The following is an 18,191-nucleotide window of genomic DNA, read 5'->3' on the forward strand; positions in this document are numbered from 1 at the left end:
CCTTAAAATCAACCAATCACAGTTGTGTTTCTTGACAAGACGCTTTGTAAGGAAGCGTCTCATCTGATAAGTACAATAATTCAGTGTGAATCACAGAAAATCAAGAAATGCCGACAAAATTTAACTGTGAAAATTGCGCTTTCAGTAACTGTAACTTCAAGTAATAAATTAATGTTTTGTTGCTTCCTATTTCGGCTCTGAGTATGCCGTGATAGACAGCAATTTGTTGCGAACTTCATCAAAGGGAAACATAATATCTTATTGCTGTGTTTATAATAATTATTATCATTTACTTAAGTAATTCGGTTCTGCAAGTTATTTAATTTATTTGTTGGATAGTCGTATTAAACTGCACTCTTTGTATAACTTCAGTAGCCCTTCGAGCTCGCGAAGGTATCAATAAGACGAAACAGACTCGTGCAATTATTAGTCTACAGATTGTTTTTAATATTCAATAAATATCTAAATATGTGAACATTAACAACGGGCACAGCACGTATACCTACCTTTCAAACAGAAATTTGCAATGAGCATCGTACACCGAGCCAGTCGAAATATAAATTATTTTCCTTTGCAATTTAACAATTTTTGAAATACCATAACCATTACACCGAATTATAATAATATACAGTAAGTTAAAATGCTATTGAAGAATCGAAATAAGCATTTGTAATGTAATGTTTAGGAATCTGTTTTAGACGCATTAAATGTATTACTCTAGTTAACCTACAACAATTCGGACCAATAGGTGGTTCCCAAGCTAGTTTGAAATGTATAATTACTTACATGATAAAATCAACCGCACCATATACAGCATTTTTCAATGTAAACAAAATTACTGGCTTTCATGCAGAAAACATTTGAGCGATACCATTGACTAACATCCGCACTGACACTATTCAAGGTATTCATAACATGCTGCTGTTATCTGGAACCCAGTTACTAACAAATATATTCTGTTACTAGAAAAAATTCAAAATAAATTTCTAAAATGGTTATATTACAGACTTTATAATGATTATCCTACCTATGGGAGTTATGCTACAATGCTTCAACATTTCCATTTTACTAGTTTGCAAATTAGACGAAATTTTCAATCTTTAAACTTTCTTTATAAAATTATTAACAATAAGTTGGACTGTGTTGGTTTATTTTATTATATAACATTATATGCACCTAAGCTTAAAACGAAATTTTGAAATTTGCTTTACATACCAAGGACAAATACTAAATCCCACAAAAATTTCCCAGTTTTCCAAATGTTACAGTTATACAATAAATTACATCCTCATCCGAATGTTGATATTTTCAATATGAATTTCTCTAGATACAGAATTATTTGTTATCATATTTTACAGAATATTGTTGTTAGTTAATTTGAAGCTACTTTCACACCTTATTTCAATTTCTCTTTTTTCTTTTCCTTTTTTTCTATTATGTTTCAGTTTTTAATAAGTGTATGTTTCCTTTTCCTTGTTTATGTTTTATCAATTAATTTGTTAGTCGTGAACATTGTAATTGGGCTTTGCCTGTTATGTTCATCAACAAATGAATAAATAAATAAAATAAACATAATCGTCATTATACAGAGTAATATCATCAGCAAATATAATTAACATTACAAGGTAAATCGTTATTCATTACTAAAACAAGAGAGCCCTAGCACAGAGCCTTCAGGAACACCACAAGTAACAGCAGATAATTCTGAATAGTCACCATCAACCTCATCAGAATGTTACTCAGATATGAGCAGAGTGTCCAGAGCAAAACGGGCCGCTGAAGGTGATGCTGGTCAGCTGCTTCTCCTTGAGAACAGCAGTGATCGCGGAATTTCCAACGCAGTGTGTAATTCGTGTGCAGACTGCATGACATGCTACTAGGGAGATACCGGCTCGCGGTGTTCTGGCTCAAAGTTATACTACGACCTCAATGAAGTGAGAATTCATGTAACAGCCGCTGCCAACTGTGAGTTCTGAGCACAACGAAATGATAACCCGTGTTAATCTTTGACGTCAAATGTCTGTGTTTGAGCTATAAAGAGAACAACTATAACGTTTTGATATGACAAATATACTCTCCATCCATCCATCCATCCATCCATCCATCCATCCATCCATATATCCATCAGTTCTTTCAATTTTCATTTCACACAAGAGTCACGGAAATATTGGACATTTGGGTTATGTATGCACCTATACAGGGGCTTTCATTCAAAACTTCTCAGTCTATTTTTTTTTTCAGTAGGTTATTTTACGACGCTTTATCAACATCTCAGGTTATTTAGAGTCTGAATGTGACGAAGGTGATAATGCCGGTGAAATGAATCCGGGGTCCAACACCGAAAGTTACCCAGCATTTGCTCATATTGGGTTGAGGGAAAACCCCGGAAAAAACCTCAACCAGGTAACTTGCCCCGATCGGGAATCGAACCCGGGCCACCTGGTTTCGCGGCTAGACGCGCTAATCGTTACTCCACAAGTGTGGACTTCAGTCTAAAGAACTATAATTTAAATTGAATTTAATTGAACAAAGAACAAGCCAATTGAGATATTGAAGAAGAAATTTAAAACCCGCCTTAATTCCATATCAGCTTTCACTCTTTCCAACCACAGCCACCTCCACTTAGAAATTTCAAATACTTAAATTTGAAAGAATATTCAATTGTTTTCCTGTCTTTTGTTTTCTAACGTCACCTGGCAACCTGACATCGATTAAATTTTAACAAATACAGAATAAATAAGTCAGTTGATTGTAGGATGAAAACACAGCTTATTTTGGGTAATTTCCTAAATTTAATTCATTAAATGTTCAAAATGTGCTCCAATCTTAGCTAGACAGTAATCAGCCTATTTCGGAACTCCTCGCGAAATTTATGGTGCGTTCCTGACCAATCCGATTACATTCTTGGGTTATTCTATTTTTCAATTCTTGAATATTTTCAGGCGGAGGAGTGTAAGCAACTGATTTAAAATGACCCTATGAGAAAATGATTTCCTCTGTACAATTCCAAAAGTTCGAACTACGAGTATGTCTGTATTTTCCTATAAGTAATGCTTCAGTGGAGAGGATTTTTCTTCTATGATACACATTCCAAAATTCCAGAATGAATTTAGAAACTGTTCGAGGGATGCAAATCAAGCTTTCAGGTATAACTCCCTGTAAAGTTGATTTGAATAATTTCGAGGGAAAAATTGTTCCGGGGCCAGGTATCGAACCCGGGACCTTTGGTTTAACGTACCAAGGGATGTTTACTACTCTAACCAACTTCAACATGACCTGTCAGGTATTTCTTCAAAATTGGTATCCAAAAAAAGTTGTGCTCAAAAATTAGTCTTCTGAAAAATACGAATAGTTGCAGTGCGTAATTACTGAGCAAGGTGAATATTTTAGGTGTGTAAAAACAATATGAGTGAACGGCAAACTAACAGAAATGCTAAAAGTAGTTTTTTCATACGTGGATATCTGTACCCGGAAATTGTGAGAAAAATCTGGCAACTTTATCTTACAGCAAGAGTTATCTACAGCGAATAAACAATACTCAAAACCCTCGACGAACACTGGTACTCACAGTTACACTTATGCATATTTTGCGCTGTTCTAGTATTATTATTAAAACGCTTTAGACATAAAAATATTGGATAACAGTTAACTCTCAACACATCGACTTCATCACCGTCACAGCTTACAGACTTAATATTTCCCTTGCAATATTGTAAGAGTTATGATTTAGCTCTCACTTGCTTATTACTAATAGCTATTTCATCATATTTAATGTTGTAAAAAGAATATAATATTGTAAATAAGGAGCAAATTAAAAAATGTACAGTTCCAAAAAATTTACAGTGTCTTATTCTCTTTAAGTCACTTCACACAGAAATACACCCTGCAGCAAAATACCATTTAATATTAATCAATAAGAATAGTCTGAAATACTAGAGTTCTTGGATGTGGCTTAGTGGATAGAGGATCAGCACGTATAGCTGAAAACCCGGGTTCAAATCCCGGTGCCTGAGAGAATTTTTCTCTGTTCCACTCTTCCATCATCATCATCATCATCATCATCATCATCATCATCATCAACATCATCATGCAGAAATTCTGCACTGAAATATCATATGTACTTCGGTACATCGTAATTCATGGATTAGGATTCCTACTTCTATTCACCGACACAAGTCAAAGTATAGTACTCGAGCTGCTTTTATCTTGTCCTCTCACTTACAGCCTTTCCAAGCGCAAAGATGATGATAATAAAAATGGTCAAGTAATGAGATTAGTCAAAACATATAATCGTTGGACACAACCAAATGAAATGACTCGCGTCACAAACCACATAAAAGATATAATGATAATTATCAACTATTCTGCAGCTGCCGGCGTGACTCGCTTGTCCGCTTATTCGGGGCTGCGATAGGGGCTCGATTACTGTGAGCTTTACCAACTGTAAGGTCAAAGTCAGGTAATCTATGGTGAATCCTCGGCCTCATCTCTCCAAATAATATAATGTATAATCAATTTTATCGCCGTTAAATGATCTAGTAGTTGATAACAATGTTGTTAAATGAACAACTTATGGCAAGTCCAATTTAGTCGCCGTCACACCGAGTGGTGGAAATAATTTAATCGTCGTTCCGCAAGAAATGCGCTAACGCCGGAGTTATTATCAATTACGCCGGCTAATCATAGCAATTGCTTTGCTTATCAGACACACACCAGCGCCTGCTGAACGAACAGTGACGCGTGCTGCGCGGGAACACAGGAGACGATTGCAGCACGAGAATCGATCTGACAAACGCAAGGACACTTCTCGGAAAACAGTGACTTCTCATAGGTCATGATCGCCATGCAGGATAGTCATGAAATCGCCGTGAACGTCTTTAATCACAACTTTTTTTTTCCTTCAGCAACGTAGCCTATGTTTTGAAATGCCACAAATCAAAGTTCCTGTGTGGTTTACTGCGTTCTTATCAATGCGCTTGAGAATTTTTAATGCCATGAAAATATTACGAATTCTTAAATATTTTGAGCTGTGGAGCTGTAACTTTTCTTCAATTGAGAAGATATTAATGACTGAAGAATAAAATGGCGATATTTGAATCATCATCATCATCATCATCATCATCATATTAACCTCCATAACATTCGCAACGGACAAATATCCAGTGATGAGTGGGGCTCAAACCCAGGAGTCAGAATCAAAGCTATGGTTACTGCGACGAAACATATTTGAGTGTAAATTAATCGATTTGTGGTTTTATGTAAATTTTATTTTCTACAAGATTTCTGCAAGCTTAAGAAGTGTCCTAACTTATTCACTAATTAATGTAGACCTATGTCTTTATAAAATATCAACGGCAAACCAATAGAGCTCTACTGAAACAACCACGGTGCATGTAGCCAATTCCGCATCAATCTCCTAAGCAATTTACCCACCTGCTAGCGAAAAAATTATGAATTAGATAGATGTTGACGATCCTTATATGTAAACAATGAGCAAAACCCAACTGCGACCTTGACCTCCATTATGGAACTTGATATGAAAAATCCAAGGCCTCACCAACCGCCTGATGGTCTAGACCACGCAGCCACGGCACATACCAACAAAACAAAAGATAGCAGGTGAAATAGCAAGACTTCAGCTGTTCGAGAATAACAAGCGTAAGCCTGGAAATCAAATTAAATATTAAACGTTGTGCAGTAGTGGCAAAAAAACCGGACCGACTCTTGTATCTGATTTCAGAGCCTTGTTCACTCCAGAGCACGATAGACTGGTAACTGAGACTTTCGTGGTTCGAATCCTGCCTGAGAAGGAAACTTTTTTTTTTTGCTCCTTATTCAAATTTATTCTCAATACTTTTCGATTGCTGGTAAAATTCATGTTCTGGGAATAATAAGTTAATTAAGTAGTAAAATATCGCTGCAATCGATAAGTATATGAAATAATCAATATGCGTTAGAATTCAACTTCATGTGGAGTATAAAACAACGTTGTCATATCTCGAGTTGATTAATGACTTAAAAAGGTCAGTAATTTTAATTTAATTTTAAATTAAAGGCCATCCTATAACTAAAAATAATATATTCAATGTGGATAGTGCTCGTATATAATCAATGTAGGCCTGTTGTTATTGGTAACTGTATAATCGTATATTTTTTAAAACTAGAGATAATATTCAGAATGAAATTGTGACAACACAGCTTAGTATTAAAAATACTGACGTTTGCCGCTAGGGAACTATTTCACCACGGATACTACAATGGTCCGAAGAAAACTGCCAGTAACTGCCCTAGACTTCAAACGAAGTGTGGGCTGTCAGATGTGCAGTTGACTCGGAACGAACAATAACCCATTTCTGATTATGATTATGATTATAAAATGGTTCTTTGTTCCAGTTTTTATTTGACGCACCTTTCAATTGCAGCTTTGTTGATCGTCCTCTGTTTCTCCAAATCGATCATTGACATCGACCTTGAAGTCGATAACGCTCAACAATTTCGGTAATTGCACATCCGTTTCCTTGGAAAGATCCACAGAGAGACACATCATGTAGGATTTCCTGAGTTGCCCCTTGTTTTAATGTTAAACAAACCGTGAGATGTCAAGCTGAACATGATGTACTCTTAGGTTCAGTTGCTGCAGTGAACTCTGGTCGTAGCTGCAATAAGTGTCGTTCATTTTCAGAATTCTAGGAACGAAGAGATCGCGTTTCTTCTCTTGAACGTCCTTGATTTTATGAGATGGAAGTTATGCTGATAATTATCGCATCACTATCGATGGATTTGGACGACTGGTTGATCCGTTACTGCTTACTAAATTGTTTAAAGCTGTTTCAGAGTCCTCCAGGTTGATAATTACATCATTATTCTTGGCAGACGTTCTCGTGCCTCTTTTGGACGTGTGCGAACCAATTACTTTTGTATTCTTTAATTTTACGTCAAGCTGGAGCAACTCTGAATTCGTTTAGAATTTCTTCTACAGTATGGACCATTTCTCTCAATTGAGTATTTCACCTTTGTATGGTTTCACTTACAAGTCAGACAGCGCTTTACTCAGTCCTTGTGACTAAGCTCTCACTTCTTAGATTTTGTACTCGTATGAACTTGGCATATGAAATGCATATAGTGTGTTAGTTGGGAGACCGGAGGGAAAAAGACCTTTAGGGAGGCCGAGACGTAGATGGGAGGATAATATTAAAATGGATTTGAGGAAGGTGGGGTGTGATGATAGAGACTGGATTAATCTTGCACAGGATAGGGACCGATGGCGGGCTTATGTGAGGGCGGCAATGAACCTTCGGGTTCCTTAAAAGCCATTTGTAAGTAAGTATGAACTTGGCTTAAAACTCAATTCATTCTGGTAGGCTACAAATAACTTTCAATGCATAATACCAGTGTTTCATCTTTCCCAGTTCTCTCCTACAGAGTTAAATTTGTAATCTGCACAATTTTAGAATTCAACTTAATAATGTTATTTCGCTCGCATATCGCACGAAATTAGTGGTGAAGGGTTTTTGTAAAGATCAGGATGTAAAATGTTTACAACGTTTACTGCATCCATTGCATAGTCGATCAGTTGGGTCGACCTGGTTGGCAAGTTGGTATAGCGCTGGCCTTTTATGCCCAAGGTTGCGGGTTCGATCCCGGGCCAGGTCGATGGCATTTAATTAAATGCGACAGGCTCATGTCAGTAGATTTACTGGCATGTAAAAGAACTCCTGCGGGACAAAATTCCTGCACATCCGGCGACGCTGATATAACCTCTGGAGTTGCGAGCGTCGTTAAATAAAACATAACATTTCGATCAGTTGGTCTGATCTTTCCAAACTTTATCCCTCGAAGAAAATGTAGATAGACACTCCCTCCAACTTAGCCATAACTGGAAATCCCACTACAGATATCCAATAGATATCAAAGGTAAGAAAGTTACGATTTCTGCATCGTATTTATTAAATCATAAACAAAGTGTTCCGTTCAATGGTGACAAATCTGCTGTCATGAATTACGGCGTTCCCCAGGGCTCAGTATTGGGTCAGCTGCTAATGACTCCGCTTATAATGTACATACAGTACCCTATCCGGACGATACTATCTTCTTATTAACCATAATAACATTTTTTGTGGAATATTTGGTCAACAAAATTTCAATGATGCTAAAATGTGCTTTAGTGCTAGTGGATTATTGTTCAACTCAGGTAAAACAGTAATCATGAACCAAATTTCTTCAATAAGTTGTCTAAGTTGACGAGAGAAAATCATGTTAGTCACAATTATAGTAAACTTTCAAGAACATGGTTTCTCCGTAAACGATTAAAAATAGCTGTACCTGAAAAAAAAATCGTCATGCTAATTTTGCTTATTTTCAAAACATTCACTTACAGAATATTACTATCGGGTAGCAGTGCTTTTATAAATAGGCTACTTTAGCTGTAAAAAGGACTAATTATATCACAGGCAAGTTGTTGCCTCAAACTTTATGTAAAAAACAAAATCATGACTGTAATAAATTCTGTGGTGTTTGGTCAGAACATGATAACTCCAAAAAAGCTGTTTTGAGATACAAGCATTTTCATTTTCACTTTTTCTTCAAATATAAAACTCTAGTTCACAAACAAATGTGTATGAAAATAACATAGATTAGGACACTAATTATGCACATGCTCACGCTTTTGTGTAGCTTCTAAGTAGCCTACCGGTAGGTGTAGGTAGCAGGAAATGGCCTTTTAGAGTTATCATGTTCTGACCAAACCCACAGAATTTATATAAGGGTCAATCCTGTACACCAGCCGTGGCGAGAATGTGACTCGGGAGGACATTGTGGCTCGCAGTGATAGCTGTGCATTTCTCTTGCTTCTAACCTTCCCCAAACCCCGCCCTCTCACTCACTGGAGTCAAACTCCGTTCCATTTGTATTTATCTCTGATCTGCGAGTGGCATATATCTCTCTCGAAACCATGTACGAAAGTTCCAAGTAGGATGGGAGGACGCATTTTTTTGCTGTCAATATGATGAGAATATTAAATGTATGATTTGTTCACAAGTATTACGAGAAAAACGGTTGTATAACATAAAACGGTATTATACTACATGTTACTCAAGAAAGATTAAAATTTAGGTGTTAATAATAATAATAATAATAATACTAATAATAATAATAATAATATCATCATTATCTCTGTACGTCGACCTTTTTTCAGCAGATGTACGAATAATGCGGTTAGCTCTTCAATTTGAACTCACTGATTTACAATGTGATGTCAAATGAAAGCTAGATGTAAGGACTTGACAAATGTTGAACTTTTCAAATCTTTGCCAAAAAATAAATATCCGAAGCTTCGTTCTTTCGCTTGCTCTGTTGAAGCCATGTTCGCTACAACTTACGTTTGTGAAAAATTATTTTCAACAATGAAAATAGTGAAAACCAAATTTAGATCACGACTGACAGACAAATACCTTCGTGATCAACTACGACTGGCAGTAAGTGACATAATTCCTGATTTTGAAACTCTGTCGCAGAGACATTCTGAAGACAGTTAATTTTAGGTTGTGATAATGTGTCCTATGTTTTCTTGTTAATTTCTTTCTTCCTTACACGTACTAAACATTAGTTTGTAGCCTTGTACTGTATAAAATTATATTTAAGTGCTTGACGTACGGAAAATGAAAATCCGTTAATAAGTTAGACAGTTGCTTCACTTCCCCTTCGGGTGTCCGCCTCCCTCCATAGGTGCTATGCACGTTGCAGGTTACACACTGGCTCGGCGCACAGCTACATTTTCGCCACCGCTGCTGTACACTAAAGATACTCTTTCAACTTTAATACTGAAAATGGTATTCATAACCATGATAAGAGACAAAGAAATGGTTTTACTATCTCAGCACCAAATCATATAATTTTCAACAAATGTCTCTAAAGGTTGCAAATAAATCTCCTTCTCACACTCTTAATTTAAGTAGAGCTGCTCTAAATCATGGGTCTCTGGCTGGTTAATTTTAATATCAGTCTACAGCATTTATGAATTTTAATTGTGCAATTCCTTTGTTGTTGTCTATAACTTACATGCATCGTTCTTAGACAAGTATACACATCACATATTACACTATCTAGACGGTCAAAGACATAGCACAGAGTTCTACAAACCTTTTCTGTGAGAAAGTAATGAAAGTCACCACACAGCGTCATTATCAACAAAGAAAACAAATGACGTCACAAAAACAACAGACGAACGACCTGCAACTCATAAACCACAATGTGTGTAACCCGGTCATTAGGCATACGTGTAACAGGAGGTTTTCGTTTGTGATGTAACGAAAGTTATTCCAGTATGCAAAGTCTGCGATGATTTCCTCGGGCCACCATTGGCCTTAATCGGAGGAATATAAAATGTGCAATGAAGTGGAGATGTGGATTTTATGCAACAGAGCAGGTGTGCCATTAGTACAACACTGCTGTGAACTGCAGACAACCGCAGTATGGATTTTACACCAAAGACCGACATTATAAAACTTTGCGAACCGTCTGACGATGAGCGACTATAAAATTCAAACTGTTCATAACTCCGTTAACATTTCAGAGTAAAAGAAGAATTCAAATAATCGACCTTATTCAGCACTGTTACGTAACGGCGCGTGACTTTCACCCCAAGCCTCTGATACCGACAGAGGAGAAACCAGGCTGGTTTCCGAATTGTGACAAACTGGAGTAATAATCAAGCTTCCGCGGTGACAAGCGGCAGCATAACGGAACCGGGTTCGATTCCCCTCAGAAGTGCTTTATTGTGCTGTGGCGAAGAGAACATTTTATACACAACAACAGGAAGTCCAACTATTCCAAGAGGCTAAGTTGGATTAATTTATGGCGGACCTAGTTACCAGATTTAAGGAACCCGAGCAAATGGAAGGCTAGCTAGCCTCTGTATTACCCCAATAGCATTTTATGAAGGGAAGCTATATAGTCCACAGCTTACTGCTTTGTAATTAATGAGGATCAAACCCAACATTTTATTTGCAAGTTGAATTATGAATGCTCTTGTAAGTATTAATAAAGAAGTGTTAGGTATAAAGACTGACCTGGACCACAGTGATGCGTGCAAGAAATTGTCTACAGTTTTATATTCTTGAACAGCCTAAAAGTGCTGTGCCTGATAAATACGGCTGTGTGCTTATTTATGTTTTCAACTGGGTTATTTTACGACGCTGTATTAACATCTCAGGTTGAAAGTTACCAGCATTTGCTCGTATTGGGTTGAGGGAAAACCTCGGAAAAAACCTGAACCGGGTAACTTGCCCCGACCGGAATTCGAACGCGGGCCACCTGGTTTCGCGGTCAGACGCGCTAACCGTTACTCCACAGGTGTGGACCCTGTGCTTATTATGGCCTTGTGTAGCAGCCTAGCCGATTAATGATGTCTCGTTGTTGCATAAAAAGAAGCTATCAGGATTCTATTCAAGTCATCTTTCAGAGCACACGACGAACCAATTTTTATGAAATGTAGTCTATGATTCTTAGAATAATTAATCAATTTTCCCGTGTCTAATAAATTATTAAAAGAACATGAAAAGGATCTTATATTTATAAATGAAATTCATACTACATAGAATACCCTGGTAGAGGGGAAGAGAAGGCCTGATGGCCTTATCTCTACCAGGTTAAATAAATAAATAAATAAATAATAAACACCAGAAGTCAATCACTGTGTAATATATCCCATTATAGAATAAGGACATTTCAAAATAGTTTTAATGACATTGGTTTAAAATCGTTTTACAGGCTTCACGAAAGTGTGCAAAGATTGTGTTTCTTTTAAGCATTAGTTTCATAATTGCTCATCCACTTTATAAATTAATAGCCTATTTTGAATTCAAAATAGTAAAGTTTTAATCTAGTGTTATGTTGTAATGCATATGTTTTATTTCCTGAACAAGACAACGTCTAATGGAATTCTGTGGCTACAAGACAATATGACATGAATATGTAATTTCTTTTAGTTTTCCAGAAGTGAGCATTTAAAGTATAAGACCATAGGCCTAGTAATCAAGTTTCATAACAATGGGTTAGAGAGATATGCAGGACAGCTTTTGCTATAATAAAGATACCAAATGCAGATAATAAGAATGCACAACATATCGCAAAGTCGCATTTTCGCCAAAAACTGACATATCAGTGGAACCACAGAATTATTGTAAAATGCTTAATGACTGAAATGTGAACTATTAAATTATTATATTGTTAACTTATAGGTCACAATTTGCCTGTATAAGTGTCCATTAAGTATTATGTCCTCTCTGTCAATAGTAATGCAAAATTTATTATTTTATTTATTGGTAGTAAATTACAAATGAGGCGTCTAGAATCAAAACCCTCCAAGTCCATAAAACAAAATTTGTGGGAAAATGAAAAAAAACTGTTTCCATATAAATAAACATTCTTGGGATATAAACAATGCTTTTATGAAGTATTTTATTATCATTAGATACATTTAAACAAATTACAGGATTGCCCCTTCATTGAAACTGACAAATTCGTGAGGTTAAATTAGCACCTAACTGATTTTGAAACTGAAAAGTGTATTTGGAGGCTTTTGAAAGTAAGAGAATTAGTTCTAAGCTTAAAAGTGAGTCAAAAAGGAAAACGTTTTAACTTGAACCTTACAAATTATGCAGGCAATGAAACCCAGACTTGAAGTATGATTATGCACACGCTTTAAACATAACAGCAGTATAAATTTGAATACATGTTGCACTTTTTAAGTTCATACAAATTTTACACAATATTGTCACATTTCTCTTCCTCCAGATTAACAGTTTCTTCTTCGTCTTCTTATTCTTCACGTTCAATTCTATTGTTTTTTCTTGTTACTACCTTTGCAACAACGGTGTCAGTTCTATAGTTAAACTCATCTTGCACTGTTATCTGTTCTTTCAATGCAGATCGACTTAAAATAAATCTTTTACAGGGACTGGACTTAAAATAGCAGGAGATCTTAAAATGATGTCTGGAACGGAATGGAACTTCTTTATGTCCAACAAACTTAAACTGTTGGATTTCCATTTACTGCCAACAGCATTATTACAAGCTGGTATAGCAGGAGGACACAAGAGGAGTACCGACAAAATTATGTAATTAATTATTAATTGGTAAGAACATTTTTGCCACCATTTCACTGAATATTATTAGAGTAGAAATTAAACTTAACAAGAGCTTAACCACACAAATAATAAATAAACATCGCACAGCTGAGGAATGCTGGGTAAAGCAGTCCCACAACCTGATTGGCAGAAAGGGACTTGGAGGTTTTTGAAACTAACAATGGCCGAAATTCAGTTGGATCTAGCGGATATTGAAACTAACCCTAACTTTTGTCCAGCATTTTCAGAGGAATCCGGCGGACATTGCAGAAAAATAATGCCAGAATCGGATTGTCCATGCGAAGATACACAGAAAAATAACTTTATCTCATTTTTTTTCTTCGAGGGACTTGGCGGGTTTTGATTCTAGACGCCTCAAATGAATACAAGTTAATATAATATAATATAATATAATATAATATAATATAATATAATATAATATAATATAATATAATATAATATAATATAATATAATATAATATAATATAATATAATATAATATAATACACTCCTGAATGTGTAAGACTCGTGCTCAGGAGGGGATTCCAATATACACAAAAATAAGTGTTAAATATCTTTAAACCCAATCTATAAATCCAATACATTTTTTTTTAAATTTTGTTATTAATTTGGAGAGGATTAGTCGATAAAATATCCTTAGAATTAAATTTCTTTAACAATCTAGGACCTTGACTCATGCTGTGATAAAAAGGTGCGCTGGTTTGACATTTAGGTTCAAATAAACCTACAAATTCATATTTTTAGTCTATATTTATGTATATACATTTCAAAATTATTAAGATTTCTGTGAAAATATTTTAATAAAATAATATATTTGTTCAATGTTGAAATAATGTAGACAGAATGTTTATACACACATCAAAATTGTCTAAGGAACAGATGGAATTTTATAGAATATTCTTTCTATACCCAAATAAATCATAAACATTGGGTATACATAAGCGAGTTATTCATTTGTCTGTCCAATATCTACAGCAGGACACTGAAGATGACGCAGCACCGGTGTCGAAACGGGCCGTCTGTCTAAGGTACATAACATATTATAATTTTAACACTTTAACGTGTCCACTGATTAAGTTAATAATAATAATAATAATAATAATAATAATAATAATAATAATAATAATGATAATAACAACAATAATGTATCCTGAATATTATGATGTTACATCAGCCTGTAGCTTTCACTCATCATGAACAATGCACGATATTACGTGTTCATATATATAATAGGCTTAAGTATAATATCATATCCCTCTCTATGCAACGTGTAAAATGGCGGTGGTGGGATCACGTGTGATTCTCTATACGATATACAGTATACACGCGTCTGAGGAAAGCACACTAAACCGTTGTGCAGCAGGAATTAAAATGCTCATTCACGGTCACTCCTTTAAACTTTTCCCTTAAATGCCTGAGTGACTACAGGTGTCATTTATTGACCTACATCACGACGCTTACACTGTAATTTCCCGTCTTGATGCACTGTTCGTGGTACCAACGCCTTTTATACAGTCGTCTTACAACTCCAATATTTCTGTAAGTGCCACAACGTTTCCTTGGACGGCCACTGGCACTGATTATGAAAGGATTGCTTTGCAACGCAATAAGAATCACAAATCTCTTCTACCACCATTTAACACTTTCACACTTCATTTACTATTTTCTGTCAAACGAAGACAACAATCTCAAACGCATATCCCGCGAAACAAACGAAAGCAGCAAAGTCGTTGACTCTAATGTGATATCCTTGCGTTCCTTTTCGAATTTATTTTCAGTTTTATTTATATATATTTTTTATTTATTTTTTATATATTCTTTATTCTGTATATTTAAATTTAAATAAAAATAAAAAAATGAAAAAAAAAATGTTTTTAAATGATTTAACATCCAAACTTTAACAGTCACGACTATAACAGCTTTCGGTTGAGACATCACATAGAGTAGGCTTCATAGTTCTCTCAGAGTTCAAATTAAATAGCTACATAGATATTGTAGACCTACTTTCACAAACTTTGTTCACACTTAAATATACTACAGCACTCCAATTTATGATGACCTTCGAAATTCTTGATATGGCCAATTTAGAAATATTTGCATAAATGTATTCATCAACGAAAATACGAGTAAATTAAGTAGTTCTTAACGTTTTCGTAAGTTTTACAGCTTGTAAAGTTTTGCTGTGAATTTCATTAGTAAAATTGAACTAAGCATTCACACACATGTTATAGCCCTATGCAGATTTTAGGAATTAAGCCAGTTACTATTACATTGACTTCTTGAGCAAGCCTGGAGGACGGATACCGCAAATGAGGAAAATTTTTATCTCTAGTTTATTAGAATCAGTCGACGTCACTGATCTCCGTCGCGTCTCGAACCTTACCGTCCACTGCATTTCTTTCTCAGGTCTGACGCTACAGTTTTCCAGTCTAGCAAAAAGTCCACCTGCATCCTTTCACCGTTAACCTGGTTACGCCGTGACGTCTGCAGCAGGTCTGCCGGTCCTGTGGTGTCCGCAATGCCGCGAGAAAATATTTTAAATTAACAGTAATTATTACTGCACATTGACGTAGCATTTCTTACCTATTTAATTTATGGACATTTAAATCAACCGAATTCAGTACATTATTATTATTATTATTATTATTATTATTATTACTACTATTATTATTACTACTATTATTATTATTATTATTATTATTATTATTATTATTATTATTATACCAAGAATTCCGACAGACCAAGATGAAACTCAACTGTATTTACTATATATCCCGCCAATTACCGTTTTCAGAATGACGTTGCACGTACTGAACGACACGTGTCTTACTGATGTCGAGACACTCAAGAGCCTCCTGAAATTTAACCGTCACTGGTATGACTGCCGACAAGATTTTCACATGAAGTTATCGTCAAAAGTTTGTAATTTCAGCATATTTTCATTGTGGTTTGTATGGTGATTATAAATTTGATGTGTTTGGGATTGTTCCATCTACCAGATACGCCTGTTGTTAACCTTGTCCAGAACTGTTATATGCAACTGTTCCATCTGCCAATACACTTGCATTCCAGTAAAATTTTGTTGAATCATTTTCTGGTATCTTGTATGGGTATATTGACTATTTCGCTCATGGAGTCTGAGACAAAGAGAACTTGGGATAACACAATCGATCGAATAAATCTAACGATACATCCGAGCGAATTAGCTGAATGATTCGAACGACCAGGCAATCGAATAAACAGATGGAATTAACCAATAAAATCAATTCAGCTAACCGAATCAATCATTTCAAGCAGCCCAATCCATCCATCCATCCATCAATCCACTCACAAGAATAAATTCATCAACACAAGCAGCTGAATTAATCCAATCCGTCAAATTTAACTCTTCGACATAATTGATCAGTACAAGTCCAATCAGTCCATCAACACAACCGGCTGAATCAATCCGTCGAATCTAATTGAATCAATTGATCAATGTAAGCCCAGTAAATTCATCAATACAACAAGCTAAATCGAAAGATAAATAAAACAATAGAATCGAATGATCAATAAAATCAACAGAGTGAAGAATCAATAAAACCATCCAAATTAATCAATGAAATCTAACCAGCCGAATCAATTGGTTAGTACAAAAATTCAAACATTGTGACAATACAAAAATCTACGGACTAGATTATACAACAATTTGATTCATTCTATCGATATAAACAATTTCATCATCCGACCGATGTAACCATTCTACTCAATCCGTAACAATGGGAAATAACTCTACCAGACCATTATTACAATCAATTAGTGCAATCAACTGATGCACAAACAGAATCAAACAAATCAATTTCGTCAACAGTTCATTCCAATCATCCTCTGCAATAAGTGCAAAATATCACATTCCTTATCCGCCAAGAATTAGTTAGAACATGTTCCAGGGAGTTTTTAAACTGCATTTAAGAGAAAAGGATGCAAGTGTAAACACTTTCTTCACATGTAGGAAGTAATCTATGTACTGACTATTTCGCCGTTCCATAATTCATTATTTAAGGGGAGAGGATGGTATTTTTTGGTGAAAAATGAGTAAATTAAAAAAAAAAAATCTTTAAAATACTCTGTGATATGTGTGGAATGCAAAGCATAACATTATGTGGGTATTTGTGCCCTTATCGGATGTTGAGTAGCCATTTTTAAACTTCCTGCATTATGGATTTTTAAATCCACTTTTATTGTTGTTTCCGGTAAATTAAATTTTCAATTTTTTTTTCCTTTAAAATACCCTTTGATATATGTGGAATGCATTGCATAACATTTTGTGGGTATTTGTGCCCTTATCGGATGTTGAGACGTCATTTTTAAACTTCCTGCGCTATGGATTTTTAAATCACACGCCCGCTTTTATCGGTTTCTAGTAACTTCATTTTTTTTGCTACATTGCCACACAAAAATGGATATAATTTCTGAACTATTAAAGATACATGCATGAAATTTAGAACACACATTCTTTAGACTATTAGGAAACGTTTCTCTGTAACAGAATTTTGTTAATTGATTTCACTTTAAAAATACATCCGTTTGTTTTCAAGAAAGGAAATCAGAAAATTATTAAATTTAATCGTTTATTTTACAAACGTAGGGACTAATATGAAAATTCTGTTACAGACAGTTTGTAGAACATGCTTTTGCAAATACAATGCAAAATACTGTTTGAATCTATCTTTAAAAACGGTTTAGATATATCGGTTTTAGTACAATCCTGCATTGGGTATATATTTTTTTCAAATTTGGGCCCCCAAATATTTTTTTTTATATTTTTATTTGGTTGAGTTGCCACAGCTATGAGCTCTCTACATTCAAAAAAATTAATATTTTACACCAAATAGGAAAAAATGTAAAAAAAAAAAAAACATCTTCTCCCCTTAAACATTTCAAAAATGGTGAAAACTCGTTTGAGAAAACATAACAAACTTCTCTAATACAACAAATAAATGCTATTAGGACTGGTTAAAGTAAAATAGTTTATTGTGTAACATAGTTAAGAAAAATATGTTCCGA

At 35.1% G+C, this 18,191-nt stretch overlaps 1 protein-coding gene across 2 annotated transcripts in view; it reads right to left on the reverse strand.

Moving 5' to 3' along the window:
- Positions 1-18,191, reverse strand: part of sit (stuck in traffic) — a 118,177-nt gene that overhangs the window by 78,578 nt on the left and 21,408 nt on the right. The gene's annotated exons all lie outside the window — the stretch shown is intronic.

The sequence above is a fragment of the Periplaneta americana genome, chromosome 12 (genome assembly GCF_040183065.1).
Source record: "Periplaneta americana isolate PAMFEO1 chromosome 12, P.americana_PAMFEO1_priV1, whole genome shotgun sequence".
Lineage (NCBI taxonomy): Eukaryota > Metazoa > Arthropoda > Insecta > Blattodea > Blattidae > Periplaneta > Periplaneta americana.